This window comes from Musa acuminata, chromosome BXJ1-5 (genome assembly GCF_036884655.1).
Source record: "Musa acuminata AAA Group cultivar baxijiao chromosome BXJ1-5, Cavendish_Baxijiao_AAA, whole genome shotgun sequence".
Taxonomy (NCBI): domain Eukaryota; kingdom Viridiplantae; phylum Streptophyta; class Magnoliopsida; order Zingiberales; family Musaceae; genus Musa; species Musa acuminata.
The window spans coordinates 33,910,635-33,928,301 of record NC_088331.1 but is presented as its reverse complement, the minus strand read 5'-3'; positions in this window follow the sequence as shown (position 1 = coordinate 33,928,301).

Sequence of the window (17,667 nt, the reverse complement as noted above, 5' to 3'; positions counted from 1 at the left end):
CTGCATCTGATGCAGCAATGTACTCCGCCTCTATGGTCGAGTCAGCAGTGGTATCTTGCTTGGAACTCTTCCTGCACACTGCTCCTCCATTCAAGATGTACACATACCTTGAATTCGACTTGCTATCATCGACATCAGACTGAAAACTTAAGTCAGTGTAGCCTTCAACCTTAAGGCTATTACCTCCATATACTAGTAAAAGATCCTTAGTCCTTCTCAAGTACTTAAGGATACACTTTACTGCTTTCCAGTGCTCCAAGCCTAGATCCGCCTGATACCTGCTCGTGACACTCAGAGCATGCGCTATATCAGGCCTAGTACATAGCATGACATACATGATAGACCCTATTGCTGAGGCATAAGGTATCATATTCATGTTTGCCCTTTGGAATTTTCCATGCCAAACCTTTTGACAATGGTTTCTATGTACCTGGACTGGGACAAGCCAAGCATCCTCTTGGATCTATCTCTATAGATTCTAATCCCCAAGATATAGGATGCTTCTCCTAAGTCCTTTATGGAGAATTGTCTAGATAACCAAGTCTTTACAGTGGATAGCATTCCTACGTCATTCCCAATGATGAGGATGTCATCCATATATAACACCAAAAAGGTGATAGCGCTCCCACTTACCTTTCTATATACACAAGGCTCATCTTCGTTCTTAACGAAGTCATAAGATCTGATTGCCTCATCAAATCTTATGTTCCAACTTCGGGAAGCTTGCTTTAGTCCATAAATGGATCTAAGCAACCTACACACCTTATCTGGGCAGTTCTTGGACACGAATCCCTCAGGTTGCATCATATACACCTCCTCCTCCAGGTTCCCGTTGAGGAATGCGGTTTTCACATCCATCTGCCAGATCTCATAATCATAGTGTGCTGTAATAGCCAATAGAATTCTGATGGATTTTAGCATTGCTACGGGTGAGAAAGTTTCGTCGTAGTCAACACCTTGCCTTTGACGATACCCCTTAGCCACTAGCCTTGCTTTATAGGTCTCTACCTTTCCATCTACTCCGATCTTTTTCTTAAAGATCCACTTGCAACCGATGGGTACAATACCTTCGGGTGCATCAACTAGGTTCCAAACCTTATTGGAGTACATAGAATCCATCTCAGAATTCATGGCTTCTTTCCACTTCCCGGAGTCTATACTCATAATAGCCTCCTCGTAGGTCTGAGGATCAATATCCTCTACATCCTCTGCTCTAATATGTCCCACATATCTCTCAGGAGGATGGGATACTCTATCAGACCTGCGTAAAGTTGAAACTTGTGTATTAGATACCTGAACAGACTCGGGCTGTAGAGTGGTGCTTGAGCTTGGTTCTCCAACCTCGCTCAATTCTATCATTCTCCCACTGTCTCCGTCAAGAATGTGTTCCTTCTCAAGGAACACTGCTCTCTTAGCTACAAAGACCTTTTGGTCCTCGAGATGATAGAAGTAATACCCACAAGTTTCCTTGGGGTATCCCACAAATTTACATCGCCCTGTCCTTGATTCTAACTTATCGGGGTTGTGTCTTTTAACATGGGCAGAGCAGCCCCAAATCTTAACTACTTTAAGATCAGGCTTCTTCCCTTTCCATATCTCATATGGTGTAGACACCACCGACTTAGTTGGAACTCTGTTCAGAAGGTAAGCTGCGGTTTCTAGGGCATATCCCCAGAATGAGATGGGTAAGTCAGCGAAACTCATCATGGACCGTACCATATCTAATAATGTACGATTTCTCCTTTCAGAGACACCATTGAGCTGAGGTGTATAAGGAGGTGTCCATTGGGATAATATCCCATGGTCCTTGAGGAAGTGAGTAAACTCTGTACTTAAGTACTCACCTCCTCGATCTGATCGAAGAGTTTTGATACTCTTTCCAGTCTGGTTCTCCACCTCATTCTTATACTCTCTGAATTTCTCAAAGGCCTCGGACTTGTACTTCATTAAGTACACATATCCATACCTTGAGAAATCATCAGTAAATGTAATGAAGTAGGAGTAACCTCCAATGGCATGAGTTGACATGGGTCCACATACATCACTATGTATGAGTTCCAACAACTCAGTGGCTCTCTCTCCAGTTCCACTAAATGGAGAGTTGGTCAGTTTTCCACGAATGCAAGGCTCACAAGTTGCATATGACACATAGTCGAATGGATCTAGATATCCATCATTTAGCAACTTTTGAATCCTTCTTTCATGGATGTGACCTAGCCTACAATGCCACAGGTATGCACTGTTCAACTCATCTCGTTTCCTTTTGGACACATTTATATTCATGATATGTGGAGTGGTGTCTAACATAAATAAACCATTATGCAATGTTCCTTTCGTGATGATCTTATCATCTAATAATATCGAACAACCATTGTTCTCAAAAATAAATTTATATCCACTAACTGTTAAACATGAAATGGAGATAATGTTTTTGATAATAGAAGGAACAAAATAACATGCATCTAATGCAATAAAAGCTCCACTAGGTAGATGTAGGGCGACCTCGCCAACAGCTAATACAGCAACTTTTGCTCCATTACCCATCTTGAGGTCCATCTCGCCTCTCTCTAGTCTCCTAGGCCTTGCCAGAACCTGCAACGAATTACATATATGATAAGCACTACCGGTATCTAATACCCATGTGTTATCATAAGAGTCTGACAAATGGAGACTGATCATGAATGTACCTGAAGCTTCATCAAGCTTTTGTTTCGCCCTTTCTGCAAGGTACTCTTTGCAGTTTCTCTTCCAGTGCCCATCTTTACCACAGTGGAAGCACTGGCCTTTGTCCTTTGTTGGGTCTTTCTTAGCAACCTTTGCTTTACCTTGTTTGCCCTTGCCCTTTCCCTTCTTAAGGGACCTTTCTGCTTTCCTTTTCTTTCTGGTCTCACCAGTGTAGAGAACTGGCTTCTCTTTCTTAATAGTACTCTCTGCCTCCCTCAACATATTGAGGAGCTCTGGGAGAGTCACCTCAAGCTTGTTCATATTAAAGTTCATTATGAACTGTGAAAAGGAATCTGGTAGGGACTGAAGCACAATGTCCACACACAAGTTATCCTCTAGGACCATTCCTAGACCTGTGAGTTTCTCTATCCACTCAATCATCTTTAGGACATGGTTCTGAACCGGTGTCCCCTCAGTCATCCTAGCGCGGAAAAGGCTCTTGGATATCTCATATCGTTGAGTCCTTCCCTGTTCCTCAAACAATTTACGGACATGTAGGAGAATGGATCTGGCATCCATCTTTTCATGTTGTCTCTGTAACTCTGGAGTCATAGAGCCCAACATATAGCACTGAGCAAGAGTGGAGTCATCAATGTACTTCACGTAGCGAGCGATCTCATCCTCGCTTGCCCCTTCTTCGGGCGTAGGCATCACTGTATCAAGGACGTGCACGATTTTCTCCGCTGTGAGAACAATTCTCAAGTTACGGAGCCAATCTGTATAATTTGGACCAGTGAGGCGGTTGACATCAAGTATGCCACGTAAGGGATTTGAAAGCGACATTTTCTGAAAATAAAGATGTAGCAAAAATGAATAACATGCAGATTTTGCAAGAAATAAACTATCAAGATATGGACTTCTATCTTAATATGCTCCCACTATTTTACTAACGAGTCACGCGACACCCTCAGCACGTGAAACGGAAGTCTCCGGCAGACTTCTAGTGGGGATCAGGATCCAATCAGCGTCTTAGTGTAACCTCGAGGGACTCGACCAATCACACTAAGCCTAAAAGGTAGACAACTCTTGCCGATCACAACTCCTTGTGATTCCCGTCCTGTTCGGCCTCCGAATCACCATGGCCTCGAGGGACTCGACCAACCATGATGCTCGGTTAAGTCAACACCTTCGTTACAAGATGAGTCTGATTTGATGATATACCCTCGAGGGACTCGACCAAGCATATCATGCCCTCAGGTCACCGGTGACATCTCTATGTCGTAAGCAAGATAGCGAATCGCGATATAGGTGAGTCTCGAGGGACTCGACCAACTCAACCTACACCGGGATTCGGTTCCTACTCATAACGATGGAAGGCCACGTGGGTCAATCTAATTGCCTCACGTTTACCGACTTAATTTTATCGAGAGATGTTTCTATGATTTGGTCTCCTAATATGACATGTCACACATATACATATTTAATATATATCTACATCGCATGCAAATATATATACATATCTAGTATGTGTATAAGCAATCACACCAGATGATCATGGACCACAACCTAATATGATTAGGCCCGAGCCAGTAGGCCTAATCACTCACATCAAGATCTATGTGTGCAACGGTGCATCTCCATGCCTTGTGATCATCCATCTCGTCCTCGTCGGTTCCGTCGACATCTTGATGCATCTCCATGCATCACGATCGTCCGTCTCGTGGGTCCCGCTATGGCATCCACGCTCCCGCTGCGCCTCCTCATGTGATTACAACTTAATCATAGGCACGTAGGCCCGACAATAAACGAGAAATATAATGGAGGTTCGCAGACCTCAATAATAATAATCACAAGTACACACATCACACGGTCCATGATCATCCGTCCACTCATCATACATCACATGTATAAATAATCATCATCATGTAGGACTACTAGATAATAATAAAAATAATAATCAACTAAACCTTTTAATTAATTAATATTTTCTGAAATCAGGGATATATAGGGAATTTCTCAATTCCTAAGGGTATTTTCGTAATTTGGACAAAAGACAGAAACTGGAATTTCTCAAATTCCGAGGGGCAAAACTGTCTTTTTCCCAGAAAACCCTAATGCCCTTTCCCCTTTTCGCTGCTGCCGCCGCCGCCACCTTGCCGGCGGCGGCCTGTGCGGCGAGGGGCGGGGCGCTGCCCTCGCCTGCAGGTGGCACGCCCGCTGGGGTCGCTGCCGCTGCAGGTGGGCGCCCCCGCGGGCGCCGCCGCCTCCGCGGGCGGTTCTGCCCGCGAGTCAGCGCCCGAAGGTGGTGCTGTCTCGCTGGCGGCCGCCCCTGCGGGGTTTTTGCCCGTGGGAGCAGCGGCCACAGGCGCCGCTGCCCTGCGGTGCCTCAGCCCGCGCTGCTGCCCCGCGGCGCCTCTGCCCGCGGGCTCAGTGGCCGCAGGCGCTTCTACCGAGCGGGCTGCCAGCCCCGCCGGCCGCAAGCCTGCTGCAAGCAGACCGCCGGCCGGCTGCTGCAGGCACAGCGCTTGCGCATGCGCCGGTGCTGTGCTGCCTGGCTGCGGCTGCGGCTGGCTGCAGGCATGCAGATCGAGGGCAGCAACTGTTGCTGCCCTTCCTTGCTTTTGCGTCAACGATTTTGACGTCAATATTCTTCCTAAACACAACACACGCAGTTCAAAAACCAATCATTCGCACGAACAACCTGGCTCTGATACCACTGTTGGGAAATCATAGGGGGCGACATCATATGCGCAGCGGAAGAACAAGAAAACAAAAATCCCCGATTCCCAAAAAGATGTTCATCGTCGTGCGAAGATTGGTGCGCAAAATCCGCAAAAAACACAAAACTGCGTATAGAGATTGTGTTACCTAGGGAGATCGTATATCCCTGTTTCCTTGCAGATCCTTAGGAGAGGGTGAAGGAGGTCAAGCGTCCTCCTCTCTAGCGGTGATCCACACAGCAGGGTTGCGACGACGCTCCTCCAAACTCCAGGCCTACTCTGAGGTGGAGAGGGAGAGGAGAATAGGAAGGGCAAGCAAAGACTCTAGCCTATGAGGCTGTGAATCCCTCCTATTTATAGAGATCCCGTGTCAAAACCCTAATGGGTCCTTTCCCTAGTGGGTATTGGATCTGCATCCAATAAGACAAGGGTTCCGTCGGATATCTCATATCCGAACCTCTACTCATCGCAATGCCTACCATATGTGTGTGACCCTCTAGGCCCAATATCGAGCTGGCCGTGAGTCATACCTGTCAGAACTCCTTCTAACTCAGTGAATTATTATCTCTGTAATAATTCACTCGACTCATCGACTACGGAAGTACTAGGCCACTACGCCGTAGTCCCCAGACGATACAGGGGAATCCAATCCATTGGACCTGTCTGTCCTCAGTTACCATGTACCTATAGTCCCTCATCCATCTAATATCCTAGAGACCGTATATCGAGCATGGTGCTGTCAGACCCATACGGTTTCTACTCGAGTCTCGCTCTAATCGGATTCTCCCGGAGAACTCTTTCTCTCTCAACCCGAATGACCCTGGCCAGGGATTTGTCTGAGCAAGAACACATGGGATATTCCTCTCATGATACCGAGAGTGGATGATCCTCTATCGACACTCAATAGCCCTCGTAAGGTCGACTACCACTCCCAATGACCAGCTGTACTAGATCTGGGAACAGCCAAACCTATAAGTCTGGTATCAAAGAGTGGAGCACTCATACAGGACATCCTTGGTGTCTCAAGTCTAAGAACCAGATACACCACTAGGACTACGGAATCGTTGTCTGACAATAAGGCATCATCAACCATCCAGCATTCCGTAAGCGGATCAATCAGTGAACTCATTCTCCAATGAGCACCTGTACTGTATCCCTAGTGTCCCTACACGAGCAGCTATGAGACCAGCTGCATCCATCATATGGACGGGTATACAGCACACCAGTCTATCCGGTTATCACGATGTCCCTCTCGAGTAACCTATGACCGGGATTATTTAGGATATGTGTTTAAAGGTGAATCGATCTCATTATCGTGATCTCATCACGATCCGATTCCCATTGCACAAATCCAAGGACATCACAATATATATGCATTTATGCAATAGTTATAAAGTGATATACGCCAAAATATAATAAGCAAAAAGATTCTGTATCAAGTCACACGTGCCATCACTCACGTGATTGGCTTGCTGGGCACTTATGACTAGTAGTATTCGTGGAAAACAGACTAAATCTCCATTTAGTAGAACTGGAGAGAGAGCCAATGAGTTGTTGGAACTCATACATAGTGATGTATGTGGACCCATGTCAACTCATGCCATTGGAGGTTACTCCTACTTCATTACATTTACTGATGATTTCTCAAGGTATGGATATGTGTACTTAATGAAGTACAAGTCCGAGGCCTTTGAGAAATTCAGAGAGTATAAGAATGAGGTGGAGAACCAGACTGGAAAGAGTATCAAAACTCTTCGATCAGATCGAGGAGGTGAATACTTAAGTACAGAGTTTACTCAGTTCCTCAAGGATCATGGGATATTATCCCAATGGACACCTCCTTATACACCTCAGCTCAATGGTGTCTCTGAAAGGAGAAATCGTACATTATTAGATATGGTACGGTCCATGATGAGTTTCGCTGACCTACCCATCTCATTCTGGGGATATGCCCTAGAAACCGCAACTTACCTTCTGAACAGAGTTCCAACTAAGTCGGTAGTGTCTACACCATATGAGATATGGAAAGGGAAGAAGCCTGATCTTAAGGTTGTTAAGATTTGGGGCTGCCCAGCCCACGTTAAAAGACACAACCCCGATAAGTTAGAATCAAGGACAGAGCGATGCATATTTGTGGGATACCCCAAGGAAACTTGTGGGTATTACTTCTATCATCTCGAGGACCAAAAGGTCTTTGTAGCTAAGAGAGCAGTGTTCCTTGAGAAGGAACACATTCTTGACAGAGACAGTGGGAGAATGATAGAATTGAGCGAGGTTGGAGAACCAAGCTCAAGCACCACTCTACAGCCCGAGTCTGTTCAGGTACCTAATACACAAGTATCAACTTTACGCAGGTCTGATAGAGTATCCCATCCTCCTGAGAGATATGTGGGACATATTAGAGCAGAGGATGTAGAGGATATTGATCCTTAGATCTACGAGGAGGCTATTATGAGTATAGACTCCGGGAAGTGGAAAGAAGCCATGAATTCTGAGATGGATTCTATGTACTCCAATAAGGTTTGGAACCTAGTTGATACGCCTGAAGGTATTGTACCCATCGGTTGCAAGTGGATCTTTAAGAAAAAGATCGGAGTAGATGGAAAGGTAGAGACCTATAAAGCAAGGCTAGTGGCTAAGGGGTATCGTCAAAGGCAAGGTGTTGATTACGACGAAACCTTCTCACCCGTAGCAATGCTAAAATCCATCAAAATTCTATTAGCTATTGCAGCACACTATGATTATGAGATCTAGCAGATGGATGTGAAAATCGCATTCCTCAATGGGAACCTCGAGGAGGAGGTGTATATGATGCAACCTAAGGGATTCGTGTTCAAGAACTGCCCAGATAAGGTGTGTAGGTTGCTTAGATCCATTTATGGACTAAAGCAAGCTTCCCGAAGTTGGAACATAAGATTTGATGAGGCAATCAGATCTTATGACTTCGTTAAGAACGAAGATGAGCCTTGTGTGTACAGGAAGGTAAGTGGGAGCGCTATCACCTTTTTGGTGTTATATGTGGATGACATCCTCATCATTGGGAATGACGTAGGAATGCTATCCACAGTAAAGACTTGGTTATCTAGACACTTCTCCATGAAGGACTTAGGGGAAGCATCCTATATCTTGGGGATTAGAATCTATAGAGATAGATCCAAAAGGATACTTGGCTTGTCCCAGTCCTTGTACATATAAACCATTGTCAAAAGGTTTGACATGGAAAACTCCAGAAGAAAGGGCAAACATGAATATGATACCTTATCCCTCAGCAATAGGGTCTATCATGTATGCCATGCTATGTACTAGGCCTGATATAGCGCATGCTCTGAGTGTCACGAGCAGGTATCAGGCGGATCCAGGCTTGGAGCACTGGAAAGCAGTAAAGTGTATCCTTAAGTACTTGAGAAGGACTAAGGATCTTTTGCTAGTATATGAAGGTAATAGCCTTAAGGTTGAAGGCTTCACTGACTCAAGTTTTCAGTCTGATGTCGATGATAGCGAGTCGAATTGAAGGTATGTGTACACCTTGAATGGAGGAGCAGCGTGCTGGAAGAGTTCCAAGCAAGATACCACTGCTGACTCGACCATAGAGGCGGAGTACATTGCTGCATCAGATGCAGCAAAGGAGGGAGTTTGGGTGAAGAAGTTCATCACAGATTTGGGAGTCGATACAGATAGCGACAAGTCGACTTCCTTATATTGCGATAACTATGGGGTAATTACTCAAATAAGGGAACCCGGGTCTCATCAGAAGTGTTCTGAGGAAGTTCCAGCTTATAAGAGAGATCGTAACCCGAGGAGATATAGTAATGGAAAGAGTTCCATCCGAAGATAACATTGCAGATCCACTGACAAAGCCGTTGTTTCAGATTGTCTTTGAGCGTCACAGGGGTCTGATGGGGATCAGACACATAGGTGATTGACTTTAGGTTAAGTGGGAGATTGCTAGTCATAGGTGCCCAACAAGCCAATCACGTGAGTGATGGCACGTGTGACTTGATACAGAATCTTTTTGCTTATTATATTTTGGCGTATATCACTTTATAACTATTGCATAAATGCATATATATATTGTGATGTCCTTGGATTTGTGCAATGGGAATCGGATCGTGATGAGATCATGATAATGAGATCGATTCACCTTTAAACACATATCCTAAATAATCCCGGTCATAGGTTACTCGAGAGGGACATCGTGATAACCGGATAGACTGGTGTGCTGTATACCCGTCCATATGTTGGATGTAGCTGGTCTCATAGCTGCTCGTATAGGGACACTAGGGATACAGTACAGGTGCTCATTGGAGAATGAGTTCACTGATTGATCCTATTACGAAATGCTGGATGGTTGATGATGTCTTATTGTCAGACAGCGATTCCGTAGTCCTAGTGGTGTATCTGGTCCTTAGACCTAAGACACCAAGGATGTCCTGTATGAGTGCTCCACTCTTTGATACCAGACTTATAGGTTTGGCTGTCCCAAATCTAGTACAGCTGGTCATTGGGAGTGGTAGTCGACCTTACGAGGGCTATTGAGTGTCGATAGAGGATCATCCACTCTAGGCGTCATGAGAGGAATATCCCATGTGTTCTTGCTCAGACAAATCCCTGGCCAAGGTCATTCGGGTTGAGAGAGAAAGAGTTCTCTGGGAGAATTCGATTAGAGCGAGTCTCGAGTAGAAACCGTATGGGTCTGACAGCACCATGCTCGATATACGGTCTCTGGGATATTAGATGGATGAGGGACTATAGGTACATGGTAACTGAGGACAGACAGGTCCAATGGATTGGATTCCCCTGTATCGTTTGGGGACTACGGCGTAGTGGCCTAGTACTTCCGTAGTCGATGAGTCGAGTGAATTATTACAAAGATAATAATTCACTGAGTTAGAAGGAGTTCTGACAGGTATGACTCACGGCCAGCTCGATATTGGGCCTAGAGGGTCACACACATATGATAGGCATTGCGATGAGTAGAGGTTCGGATATGAGATATCCGACGGAGCCCTTGTCTTATTGGATGCAGATCCAATACCCACTAGGGAAGGACCCATTAGGGTTTGACACGGGATCTCTATAAATAGGAGGGATTCACAGCCTCATAGGCTAGAGTCTTTGCTTGCCCTTCCTATTCTCCTCTCCCTCTCCACCTCAGAGTAGGCCTGGAGTTTTGAGGAGCGTCGTCGCAACCCTGCTGTGTGGATCACCGCTAGAGAGGAGGACGCTTGACCTCCTTCACCCTCTCCTAAGGATCTGCAAGGAAACAGGGATATACGATCTCCCTAGGTAACACAATCTCTATATGCAGTTTTGTGTTTTGCGGATTTTTGCGCACCAATCTTCGCACGACGACGAACATCTTTTTGGGAATCGGGGATTTTTATTTTTTTGTTCTTCCGCTGCGCATATGATGTCGCCCCCCATGATTTCCCAACACTTAGGACTATGTCTTAACTATGTAGTTTGCATGTAATTAGGGTTAGGATTAAGAAATAATCCTATATCCTGGTTAGGGGCCAAATGGGCCCGAATATGACTTGGTTTGGGCCAGATCAGAAGCCCAACTAGTGACCCATAAGGTCGGGCGGTGGCATCGCCCAGAAACCGAAGGATCGGGTGGTGGTACCACCGGGCTGGGCGGTGGCACCGCCCAGGACCCGAGAGGTCCGGTCGTGGCACTGCCAGATTAGGCGGTGGCACCGCCAATACACTGTTAGTGTTAGACACTAACAGGCGGTGGCACCGCCACTAACAAGTGGTGGCACTATCAACATCGGGAACCTAAGAGAATTTAAAATTTGGAGCCTAAATTTGAATCCTCTTGGGCCTATAAATATCTCTCAATTCTCAGCAGAGAACACAACCTTTGAAAAGTTAGAGATTGAGATAAAACCTTAGCAAAGTCTTTAGCAAGTCTTGTTTTCAATTGCTTGAGTTTTCACCTCCCTCTTTCTCTTTGAAAATCTGTAAGACTGTGAAACACTTGTAAAAGGTTGTAAGAGGGGTATTTGTCCTTCCCCTTCAAAATGATTTGCCAGTGGAAGTTGGGAGCCTCATCGAAGAAAGCTTCGCAAGTGGATGTAGGTCATTTTGACCGAACCACTTTAAATTAGTGTGCTTCTTGATTGTGTGAGTTGTTACTTTCTTAAGATTGTTATTTACACTACTGCTAGCTTTCGGTTTTCATCTACTGAAGTTACTATAGAATCAAAATCTCTACGTATTTACGAAATCGTTTTCAAACTTACGAGTTTTAATCCCCTATACTAATTCACCTCCCCTCTTAGTGCTGCTCCGATCCTAACATATATATGTCTATATGTATATATATGTATATGTATATATATGTATATATGTGTATATGTATATACACATATATTCATATATATACATATATATAAATATATATATATGTGTATATGTATATATATATGTGTATATATATATATCGTATTTATTCTATAAGTATATATGACAGTAAATAAAATCGACTTTGTAAGAGTGGAAAATTTTATATTTGTTGGAAAAATAAAGATATTTTTACCTCTATGTAAAACAATTTAAAATAACAAATAAGTTGCTGATTTAATCTAAATCAAGAAGTATGCATAAAGTTGAGAAACAAGAAATCACTGGAAACTAGGTTATGATGGTACCAACTTTCATGGACTAGAAAACTGTGTCTATCTAGCTGTTGAAAATATAGAAATTTTTTTTATCTTCTTGTACAAAAATTTTATAAATCAAATTCATTATTGATGTTTATAAATCAAATTTTTTTTACCTGACAAAATGTTTACTAGTTAAGCCCAGCTATTAGCATAAAAAAATTGCAAGATAAAGTTTTGAATCCTCAAGCTAAACTGATATTGCTAACATTGACATCAAGAGTAATATTGTTGAAGAAAAAAAAACGTTATAAGTTGTGATAAATCATCTGATAAATATTTGAAAATGAAGATGTTAAAGATTTTTACCGGCAATTGTTTAAATAGATTCATTCAAAATATTTGATAAAATTTATTCGAGACATATTATAGTTTATAATCAAATAAAGCGGACAAAGTAAATAGTGTAAATGGATGATTATCATGAATAACAATTATAACATGACATATATCTCAAAGATAATATTGCATGTCACAAGACACAACAACATAAAAAAAGTATTCATCAGGTTTTAAAGTTTCCTTGTCCTCCCGTTACAGCCATTGATAATGATCATAGTTTCCTAATAGGCCATTGATTACTGTCGTGAAGTTGCCGCTCTTGTTTAACATAATCACATCACAAATGCAAAACTTTCCTTTCATAAATTGCGGTTGATCATAAGAGGTCGAAATGCCTCCTAGAGAGTGGCTAGCAGCTATACAAAGGGAACAATCAAAATTGGTTTCAATACAACCAAAAGAACCCCCACAAATTTATTCATTTGATTGTACATGGTGTCGAGATTTTTTTCTATAAAACCTCAGAATTTTATGAAAATTAATTATTGATAGTTTCAATAACCACCCTCTTGAAAGATAAATTCAACCTTTTAAATATCCTCTTCCACTGCTTTCTTGATTATGTTGATTAATTTATTTTATCACTTTGCTCATTGAAAGAGACGTAGTCAACTCTCTCCTACGTAATAGAGAATAAGAAGAAAATATTAGAAGGAACTAGGAGTACTTTCAATCTGTAATGTTTTGGATTGATCTAAGAGTACTTATTTATAGTAGTCAAAATATAAATTATATATTTTTAAAAATAATAAAAAAATCTATCATATCCCAATAAATCTTCTCACTCTCATCTATTTATTTTAATCTAAAATTTTATCTTTTATTTCATCTAATCATAACTATTTGAATTTCTCTTATCACACCCTCTTAATTCAAAATATTTATAACTTGAAGTTGTCTTCGGAAAAAAAAAATTATCAAAACTTTTGTAAAGATATTGGTAAGCTGATCTTTAGTGTGGTCCACTTGAATTTCTCTTTCATTAATTAGTTCACGAATGACAAGATAGAATTTTTCATCATCATAATAGTAGATTTATTATCGTAGTATATTTTAATTGGTCTATCTTGTTTTTCTTGAAGATCTGTTAGAATTTTTTGAAGTAAAATTGTTTGACATGTTGTACTTGTAGCTGCTACATACTCCACCTTAGAACCTGAGAGATAAATACATTCTTGTTTTTTTTGTTGTCCATGAAATCACATCTAAGCTAAGGCTGAACACAAATCGTGAAGTATTTTTTCTAGCATATGCATAACCAACCCAATCATTATCTGAACATAACTTAAAATCCTTTATTTGCTCATAACTAATGCGATGGAGAGTTCTCTTAATATATCTAAATCTAAGAACTTTTTTATCTGGCTTTAGGAACTCATCGGTGCTCAATGATTTTTGAATTCATTCATCATGATTAGTATTTTTCTTCTTTTTTCCTGAATCCTTTATCAGAACCCAACTTAACAAAGATAGGGCCATTTTCCTTTTTAATAAAATAATTACTACATAGACTACAACTTCTTGTCAATTTTGACCTTTCTCTACTCAGACTTTATTCTAAGAAAGGCATTTTATTTCTCTTTCTTAATCTTTTCATATTCTTATAGAGTTATCTCTTTATCCTTTTCTTTTTCTTCTAAGTTATTAATTACACTTTCCTTATTATCCTTGGTCTCTTCAGATAATACTGACTATTCTTGTAGTTTTTCAATTGCAAGCTTGTTATCATCAAAGTATAGGGCCTCATTCTTTTCCTGTGTATGCATCTCTGATACCAGAGAGGTAAAATACAGAATGGATTTCGAAATAACATCGATAGAACATTTTTTTCAGATAGAAAATGTCACAGTAGACAAGGAACGAACTCTTAAAAAAAAAGTTGTAGTACAGTTATATTTGTTGGAATGAGTGTTTTGAATAGAAAAGGTACGAACTCATGATAAAACTTAAATAAGATCAAAAAATAGTTTACCACCAAGTTAAAATCACAAAGGGATATAGAAATTCATCACCCTAAGGATTATAAATGAGGATACAAAATAGAAATCAAAGACTCATCATTCAAGGACATATCCAAGAGACAAAGTTTAAGGGGGTTCTCCAAGAGAGCTTCTACCAAGATATCATCAGTTTCTAAAGTCCTTTCTAAGCCCTAAATACCAAAATAAATACTAGTATATAAAACAACCCTTCATGCATAGGAAATTTTGAAATTAAGTGTTTTACAACTACTAACCAACTCCTTTAATGCATTCCATAGCAATAAAGAAATACAACTTGAAACAGCTTTACTATTGTGTAGGAAATATGCTGATGAGTTATCTTATCTGAGTGGGCTTAGTTAAAGATTATGAGATAATATTGTTAGCTGAAAAAAAATCATATCATCAACAAGGTCCATATGAGTAGATTGTAGCAAATTAGACACTCTCGTGTCAGTCTCATTAGCTATAGTTCCCTAATTACCATGACCTATGTCATGGCATTTTATTTCATAGTTGTTATGTGAGATAGTTTACATAGATATATAAAAATTCAGATGATCATATCTTTTATGGCATAATGTCGATTTATTAGTAATAGTAGAAATGAATGTATGTAAGGAGAAATCTGAAAATAATAAGAGAAATACTTTATTTTTTTATCATCCTCATAGTTGCTATCAATTTATTAATTTTCTTATCATAAATCAAAATTTTAATAAAAAATAGTATAATATTCTTTTTCTCATCAAGTGTCACATACTAATAAGATTTTATTTTAAATTAGAAATAAACATTACATCATTAATAAAATTTTTACTTGATTTGGTATTCATAGTAACGATTCCTTTTCTTTCCACTCAAACCTTATTATCATTTCCCAATATGTACTATAGATCTGATTAAATCATCTAAGTCTTTGAAATAAACTTTTGTCCCTTATCATATGATTACTACATCCACTATCTAAACATAAAATAGATCTAGATTATTTTTCATCAGATGTTATAAAGAAAATATTTTTTCATCTATTGTTTTACTATTTTTTAATGATAATTTGCTTGATTTTTGTTCTAGCAATCTTTTTTAAAATGATAATATTTTTTACAATAAGAGTAGAGATGAACATTTGGATTTTTGTTTTTATATTAGTAATCTTTTTCAATATGTCTAATTTTTTATAATAAAAACATTAACGGGTTTCTTTGTTTTCTTCATTAGAGTTTCTCTAACCCTCAATTGATCAACCTCGTCTCTTGCTTCAAGCTCTGATTGTCCACAACCTCTACTATTTTGATCTCTCCCATGAGATCTATCTTTTTAATTTTTATTTTGTTCCTTCTTCTTATCGATCTTCATTTAAAGAGCATGTTCTATAGTTTTATATGAAGATTTGTTCACTTTTTATTCATGGACTAAAACAAGCCCATTAATTCATTAATAGAAAATATACTTATATCTTTAGCTTCTTCTAGCTTTTTCTATAGCGGTAGAAATAATATCAAATTTTAGAAATAAATTTTATAATTTTTTTTATTATAATTTAATTTTTTAGGTTTTTACCGTAAGATCTCATTTGGTTCATAATAAAAGAGACTTCTAAAAAAAATAATAGTTTTAGAATCTTTCATCGTAAGAGTTTCAAATGCATATCAAAGAATTTAAAGCTTTAAAGTTTTTACCTTATTTGTGCCTCCAAAAATACTTTTTAATACTTTTCAAGCTTTCGTTAATATTGATGTCATCATGATTTAGGAAAATTGAGACTCATCTATTGCTTGTTTTAGCATGTTGAGGATTCTTGCATCTTTCTACATATTCTTAGTAATTTGATCTTTTTGAACTTCAGTATTATCAAGATCTTATAGATCATACTCAATAAAATTATTTTCTATCAAATTTTATAATTCCTGTAAAATAAATAGAGTTTTCGTTTTAACGATCAAAAATGATAATTTTTACTTTTGAAAATAGAAAGAAGTTGATTAGAAATACTTACTTCAAGGCTTATCTTTTTTTTTTTTTTTTTCTTGGTTCTATTGGTCTTCTATTCTTTTTAATTGATATACTTGTTGGCTTTCTATAAAACTTTACAAAGTACGGAAAGAGAATAGTAAAAGTAACTAGGAACACTTGTTGGTTTTGTATAGAACTTTAGGGAGTAGGGAAAGAAAATGGTAGAAGGAACTATAAGTATTTCTAATCTGTTGTGCTTTGAATTATCCAACAGTACCTTTTTATACGTAGAAAAGATAGTATAAGATGAATATGAAAAATCTGGATTTAACCCTACACGAAATGGTAACATTTCACCTTAATATAACAATTATAAATGTTTAAGTTTATCTTAAATCTTATCTATTGTTGTATTCTTTTAACGTTTATTAATTTTCTTAATAGAAACCACATTTTTATTATATGTACTAACACATAGAACTGTGACTGGTCTTGAATTCAACCCAAATGTCTCGGCTTTCAGAAGAATGCCAAGTCAGCGATAAGACAACTTTTCTTGGTAGAGAAGAGCTGCACATTCACTTTCTTTCTTCCAAACCTTTTTTTCTCCAACCCAACCAAGTCTTTGAAGTGCTTCTCCCTACTTCTGTCTTTGGAAAAACTTTTGAATTGGTCTCCCTCAAAGCTAAACGTGGCAGTAGCAATGACCTTTAATACCTGTAAGACCTAATTCCTTTCCCTAACCTACATTGATTCTTAGGGTAGGCTAAGTAAGCAAAGTAACATTCTTAAAGAAACCAGCACGAGAGTAGAGCCACCCACTAACAAGGTGGGCAAAAGATATTAGAGACAAATGAAAAGCTTAGCAAGCCAACATATACAGAGGACATTGGCATGTTTGTTTCTAACAAAAGACCGGCTATTTCACCGGTGGTCAACCCTTTGGTTGGATTATGGTTCAAAAGGACGTCTTAATAGAAGATTCTTTGTGATCTTGAACAGGAAGAGCCTTCATGGTAGAAGCCAAATTGTGGAGTTTGATGATAATGAATAAAATTAAACATAGGGTGTCTCCTATGTTTCTACCAACTTTGATGATAATGAATAAAATTAAAAAAAGCCCAACGCAAAATATTTAGGCCAATGCACATGTAACTTTTTTTGTTTCATTTTGTAGGCTTGTATATCCATTAGGGATCTCTATACCATGTGTAAGATAGAAGAGATGCAGCTTGATGGAAAACAATCCTCTCTTTTCCAATCAGAAGAAAAATATTCATAACTACTAACTTTATATCAAACACTTCAAACATATATCTATTCCATTAAGTTTTT